The following is an 8064-nucleotide window of genomic DNA, read 5'->3' as shown; positions in this document are numbered from 1 at the left end:
TGTATGATAAACGTCTAATCAAGAGTCAAAGTGGGAATGGTGAAATTGACAAAGTAGAAATAGGAAAAATGAACGTTGTAGAGAGGCAGTACATAATTAACATTATTGTTTTTGTATATATATATATATATATATATATATATATATATATATATATATATATATATATGTGTGTGTGTGTGTGTGTGTGTGTGTGGTGTGTGTGTACACAAGCACAATAATGTTTTTTAATTATATACTTGCTCTCCGCAACATTTATTTTTCCTTTTCTACTTTGTCAATTTCACCATTCCCACTTTGACTCTTGATTGGAAGTTTGTCACACAGGCTACAGGATTCAGAGATATAGCTTTTTCTATGTTTATCCTCCAAACATCCACTGTGGCATTTGAATTGTTCAGGAAAAATATAAATGATGAAATAAATCTATTACTTGGTGGTCTAAGTTTGAATGTCTTAAGCTCTCTCTCTCTCTCTCTCTCTCTCTCTCTCTCTCCTCTCTCTCTCTCTTCATCGGTGCTCTCATTTGCAGGGATTACTCTAAGGCTTTTCGTCCTTCCAAGGCCGTTTAACGCTCGACATTATATATATATATATATATATATATATATATATATATATATATATATATATATATATACATATATATATATATATATATATATATATAGTATAATATAATATATATATATATATATATATATGCGTATATATATATATATATATATATATATATATATATATATATATATATATATATATATATATATATAGAGAGAGAGAGAGAGAGAGAGAGAGAGAGAGAGAGAGAGATTCAGATATTCAAAGAAAGATACCCAGAAATGCATTTATTTCATCATTTATATTTTGCTGAACAATTCAAATGCCACAGTGGATATATGTGATATATATATATATATATATATATATATCTATATATATATATATATATATATTAATTGCAATAATAAGAGGTCAATGTAGATATAACATCAAACTTCGGTAATCTATTATAGTATACATGAATAGCTAGTTGGTGTGAACTAGAATAAAGGAATTTGTTTTCGAAATAACGCCAGTTTCCATATTAGACACAAAGGAAATTCACGTCTACAGATTCGTCTGCTCATGGAGGAAAGAACAAGAATAAAGGGGAAATGGTAAGTAAAATGAGAATTAAAAGGGAGAGCTAAGTCACGCCTATTTTATCATGATGAACTGAAGTTTATCTATGAAGTTTATTTATGAATAAATTACATTTCATATCAGCGTGATAAACTGAGTGTTACGATATTCTCACTTTACTTTTGATTCTAATTTAGTCTTGTTTTTCCTTCTCTTCTTTTCCCGCCCATTCCCCTTCGTGGGATCTGTCGCTTAAGAACCCCCTTCCTATTTTTATTTTTTTTTTTTTTTTTTTTGGGTGGGGGCGGTTCTCGCCCACTTTTTGGTTCCCTTTACATGAGGTTATGCTATTTATTTTAGCGATTTTTTTTCCAGTCAGCAAGTTCATGATTAGTGCATTAATATATATATATATATATATATATATATATATATATATATGTGGTGTGTGTGTGTGTGTGTGTGTGTGTGTGTTTTTGTGTGTGTGTGTGTACGTGTGTGTGTCTGGGAGTGCGCGCGTATACACACACACACATATATAAATATATATATATTATATATATATATATATATATATATATATATATATATATATATATATATATATATACATATATGTCTTTGAACTCGTTGTATGATTTCTTGTTGCGTTTTCCGTTGGCTTTCCATTCTTTCTCTCTTCAAAAAGATAAGGCAAGTCATTTGCAAAACGACATTTTTATTATGTGACGTAATGCGGTCGAGCAGATTTATCTTTAAGAACCTTTGTAGCTTAAATCATTTATATCGAGAATATTCAGTCTGTTATTTTGTTCATCTGTTGCTAGACTGTGCTTGCCTGGGGCCAGTGCAGACGAATTACAAAAAGAGATCCAAAGTAAAAAAAACATTTAATGGTTCTCGGTAAATACCTACTACGTATAGTACCTACTAGACTACAGCACCTTTTTAAACTTTACTTCCTCTTCTTTATTTTATGTCCAGTATTTTATGTCCAGTGCTTGATGGTAGTTAGATAAAAGTTCGGTTATGAGCATTGCGGACTTCAACGTGACCGTAAAACAAAAAAGTAAGCCTACGTAAAACTTGAGATCTTTGTGTATTCTCTGGAAGTAGTTACTTTGCGATAAATTCGTTGAGGGAGCTCCTCAGTGGCGTGGTTGATATGGTGTTGGCGTCCCACCTCGGTGGTCGTGGGTTCGATTCTCGGCCATTCCTTTGATTAGCGAGAGATGTGTATTTCTGGTGATAGAAGTTCACTCTCGACGTGGTTCGGAAGTCACGTAAAGCCGTTGGTCCTGTTGTTGATTAACCACTGGTTCCATGCAACGTAAAAGCACCATACAAACAAACAAACTCGTTGAGGAGAATCGTTTTTGAAAACTTGGCTTCATGAACGAAATACTTAAAGCTTCATTTCTGGTCTTTTTAACCAAAAATTTTTATGAAATATATATATATATTTTTTTATTTCGCTTAATTTTCCTTATGAAATGGAATTGCTGAAAATAATTAGAAATATTACGTCTCGAAATTCTGGAAAGTCGGAAATGATTCCTCGAAGTATTATTATTCGCTTTTTATTGTTATTGTATCGTTTTACTGACACAGAGCCTTAAAACTCAAGTTTTCCCCTTTTTACAGCATGTTAACGTTGCCAAGGTTGTTTCTGGTATTACCTTTCTTAACGTTACTTGGAACGTTATGGAGATCTTGGGAAGTATGGCCAAAGGGCAGATATTATTCTTTAATGGTTTAGTTGTATACGATCACATTTTCCTGCACGTGAACACTGCCATAAAACGTGGACGCTTTTGTGTTAAATCTTTATGACTTCAGGCCGTCAGTACATGCCTGAAATTGTGACGTGTTCATTGTGAAGTTTGTAAATTTGCACTTCTAAGATATCGAAACTTCTAAAATATCGAGTATTGTTTTTTTTTTATACTACACTTGTTCCTGAGACTTTCTAGGTTTTAAACTCTTCATTATCTTTACATTGCAGCCATTTATAGATTATTGTGCTAAGCAATTCTCATATACGAATTATAGGCTTTGGTAATTACTAGATTTTTCTCGATAATTTTAAACACCTGAAGACTATGGCGCTCTCACCTTTTATAGGTCGAGTATGCCCTTCAGCCATATTTGATCTTATTTATTTACGTCCTGCTCTTAGAGCAAGAGCCCGTGCCAGCACAAGTCTGGCTTAATCCAAAACTGACCACTAGCATTTTGATCGGAAGAAGAAAATGTTTGTTTTTACAACCTTGCTCATTAAAAAAAATCTTCAGATATTCCATTTCGTAACATTTCCGATTAAATCTGATCACTTTTGGCCGAGATTGGTCATTTGTGGGCAGAAAACACAAATAAAGGGAGCGTTTCTTGTTATGATAACTGGAATTACTAGGTGAAAAAAATCGGTAGGTGGACTTAACCTAGTAATTAAGCCACGAATCAACAGTCCTTGGGCTGTTGCTGTGTGTCCGGGTTTTTGTTATGCAATCTCTCTCTCTCTCTCTCTCTCTCTCTCTCTCTCTCTCTTCTCTCTCTCTCTTCTCCCAAATTTATTGTCACACTTTATCATTCCCCCTTTTAATTCTCGTACTTTCACAATTTGTCCGTTACTATCAAACACACGCGCACACCGATGCACACACTCTCTCTTCTCTCTCTCCAGTGTTCCTTTGTTTCCGTCTCCCGAGAAAACTGTCATTGCACTTTCACATCTGCTTAGTCTCCCGTGCAGATAAGTTATAATCTCGCGCTCAATCGATCCGCCTATTCTGTTTATCTATATCTTTTCATACCGGCAGATTCAGAGGTATAAGAGTTCAATAGGCATTGCATGATTCGAGGTTTGTGGATGTGATTCAATCATATAAACACTAGGATTTTTTGCATTGGTTTATGATCCAGCGTTTTGCATTGGTTTATGATCCAGTGGCTTACAATCAGTCAGTTATGATACAACTGACAGCTGTTTCAGACAGACAGAAAAATTAAGAGAAAAAACATATGTGACGCAAGTAAATGATGAGAAATTGTGAAACGAGAGAGAGAGACAGAGAGAGACAGAGAGAGAGAGGGAGAAAGTCGTATGCGATGCAATTAAATTATAAGAAACTGTGAAAATATAGAGTGAGAGAGAGCGAGAGAGCGAAGGCGTAACGCAAGTGAATGATGAGAATCTGTGAAACTATAATGAGAGAGAAAAAATCTAAAAAGGAAAGGCATAGCTGACGAAAATTAATAACGATGAACTGCGAATAGAGAGAGAGAGAGAGAGAGAGAGAGAGAGAGAGAGAGAGAGAGAGAGAGAGCTTGAGGGTACCAAGAAGTAAGTCTTAACATCGAGAAGAGAGCCGAGTTTCGTTTGTTGTTTAATTCGATCCCCTGAATGGAAATGTAAAAGCGTCCATTTGGGCCAAGTCTTTCGCCATATCGGAGAGCAATCCCACCCTTCACTCGAGGTATTTATATGAACGTCGGGAACACCAATTATGTCCTAACCCAGTTTCTTCGTTTTATGGCTTCAGGGCGGTATATATTGAAAGACAAGACAAAAATAATTCTGACCTTTGATATATATAATTCTCATTATCATTATATTCTCCAGCGATGGGCAATATTCCTGAAATGTTGTGCATATATGTGTGCACCTATAAATGAATAAATAAATAAGTAAACAAATAAATAAATTATATATATACATACATATTTATGTATGCATGTAATGTATATATGTATATCAATATATATCATATATATATATATATATATATATATATATATGTATATATATATATTATATAAAATATATAATATAGTATTATGTATACTGCTCGTTCACTCCTAGAAAATTTAATTTAACACTGAAAAAAATTGGCCTTGAATGGAGGAATGAGAGATCAAAACAAAGAAAAAAAACCTGTGGCAGAAGACCGATATTACTGATGAAGGAGGAATTTACATAAAAGCTGGACTTTAGTTTTAAATGCTCTATATTTACATTAATTTACAGAGGTCCAGGAGGCTACTAAAGTGGTTGATTGGTTGATCCACCGGAAACATGTGGCTGAGGGCAACCAGACACGGCGTTCAAAAGTTTGTGCAAACGGGTTATTGAAAATGCAAGGTTTGCTCCAAAGGGTTTCCAATTTTTACCACAATTAGGCACGCTGTTTTTCTGCAAAGAGATGGGACACTGGCATAAGGCGGGGGGCACACGAGGGCAAACGTTACACACTACTTTCTTTCAATCAAAAGTTTACAGGCCACTCGGGGGGGAATGAAAATGACTGGGAATTTACACAAAGAGAACTATTTTTTTTACTTGAATTCACTTGGGGATGTTTACTAGTATCACAGCATTGAACCAAGATGGGGGGAATGAGAAGATAAAACAAAAGAGGGGGGGGAGTTGCCTTGGAAAAAATGAAAATGAAATACAGACAAAGGCAAAACAATTCCCTGGCTGAACTGGAATTTACTCCCACAGTACCTGGAAATCCTGCGTTTGGACGTAGTCTTCTCCTTGATGTTTCTGTGCACTATTGACGTATAAAAATACTTGGGACTTCCCCAGAGGAGAAGGAGGGGGAGCAGAAAGGTGTGAAGCGGTGTCTGCAGGGCAAGGTAGGGAGCTTCTGAGCGCTCCGAGCTCGAAGGTAGTTCTGAGGGCGAGCCACTGGTTCCTGTCCCTTTTAAAATTTTCTCATGGTAAGATCCACCCTCGTCCCTGTGGGGGTTTAGATTCCGACAGCAAATGGGAGAAGAGATAGCTTTTCTAGAGAATGGATGCTTACAGTTCAAAGGGGAACTTGCATATAGACAAGGATGCATGAAACTAGTAAAAGACCTCACTTTCCTTGGTTCTGGCTTAAAGTCTTGAACAATATATATATATATATATATATATATATATATATATATATATATATATATATATATATATATATATATATATATATATATATATATTTGTGTGTGTGTGTCTGTGCTGACGCAATTTCTAGTGCTTATCTGTCTCTGAAATATAATACATTCAGAGAGATGTATTACTGGAGGCAGAGTAGCGTTATAATTACAATATGCAAAGATTGTTTCGTTACTGCAGAAAGTATGTGCCACGCTGCTGACAATTTGCTAATTAGGTAATGTATTCAAGCTTACGCACATGCGCATGCACACTTAATCAACACTCATCCGCACATACACACATAAACGCTTGGGCGCGCATATACACTGTGACAAACTTCCGATAAATCAGACCACAAAACGGTCTGTTGTAATGTAGCACAGCTTTTCTTTTTTTTCTTCTTCTTCTTTACACTGATGGGGTATCAGCTCTAACATCAGTTTCCTGCTTGTCTGGGCTGAAGACTGGCTTGAGTTCACTTTCTTGACTGTGTCTTCCTGTATCTTAACCTTAACCTATGTTGAGCTGTATGTTATTGTATTAATCCCGAACGAAATTTTGCTGAGGTATAGAGCGCGTTGTTGTATGTTTGGGAGTGAGTTATAGAAGAAGTAACGAAACGGGTGAAGTAAATTTTATAAAATTACACACACATATATATATATATATATATATATATATATATATATATATATATATATTGTCTCAAATATACCTGAAAATGATTCATTGTTTTTGGGAAATGACGCCTCTGAGTTGAGACAGATTTCCTGACATGTCAATTTTGAGTCGATTCATGGGAAAGTTTAGTTCTTCGAACTCTGCCTTGTATCATCAAATTTGTCTTACACCTTATCCTGTGGTATACTGCTGACACACACACACACACACACACAGAAGCAGAACTATAACTTCGTTGAGGGAAGTAATTAAGAAGGGAATATCATAATCCCTAATTGGATGGTCTCGTATGTATAATTTTCCCTTAACAATTTATGCGTGGTTGCAGGGGAACGTCTGATGAAGTCTGTAATGAATTAGTTATAGCTGAGTTTAACAAAAGTTGTGAAGGCTTTTAGGATCTCATTGTGACACAAATCGACCTCCACAGATATCGAGATAAGGTAATGGTCAGAATTGGTTGGCCATGACTGATAGTAGTCACCTGATCGAATGAGGAAATCAGCAGTTGTGGTGGGGTTTTCAGTTGCATTATTGCCGCTGACATCTTGAAAATGTATTGTTGTATTATACTCTTCTTTTTATTCGTTGTTTAATTTTAATCCGGTAGTTAATAAATAATTCATTTTCTTAACATATAAAATGAATATTTCTACGTCAGTGACCCTGGTAGTTGTAACACTAAAGACTTCGTAGTCAGTTCATCACCCGACCTTGAGATGAGGCCAACATCTTCATTTCCAAAAAGCCAACTTAGCACAGATGTGACGCTGGTTATGGAAAATTTATCAACCAATCAGATTTGCCATATATCTTTAGCCCAAAGGACTTAGAAACCACCAGTGTGGGAGTGAGTTACGTATCCTTATACTATAGTATATGGTATAAACGACTGTTGTTTACGGAAGTGATTCCACGAATTGTTGTGCAGTTTCAAAAGATTCTCATGCATCAGAAAAAAATCTAGTTTCCTAGAGTTTCTAGGTTTTATCGGATGCAAAGGGCCAATGGCTTACAAAACAAGCTTTCATACAGTATAAAATACTATATGCAAACAAATAACGAAATAACCAAATAACGTCCCTGCATGAACAATATGACTAATATTTATCAGTGGTTTCTAATCGAAGTTTTCACATCTGACAGAAATGTTTCGGTTTCATTTAAACTTCGTCTAAAATGGTCAATTCTGTAATTATTCCAACTTAAACACTTCTAGAATAGTGTCCTTATTTCAGCTTAAAAACGTTCTTCATCGAATTGTTTTCAGCAGGGAAACCTTTTGCATTTTCAGCGTTTTCCCTGAATAATGTTGACCCGAATTTCGATCGAGA

This window comes from Macrobrachium nipponense, chromosome 44, assembly GCF_015104395.2.
Source record: "Macrobrachium nipponense isolate FS-2020 chromosome 44, ASM1510439v2, whole genome shotgun sequence".
In the NCBI taxonomy this organism is placed as follows: Eukaryota; Metazoa; Arthropoda; class Malacostraca; order Decapoda; family Palaemonidae; genus Macrobrachium; species Macrobrachium nipponense.
Note: the sequence above shows the minus strand (reverse complement) of the source record.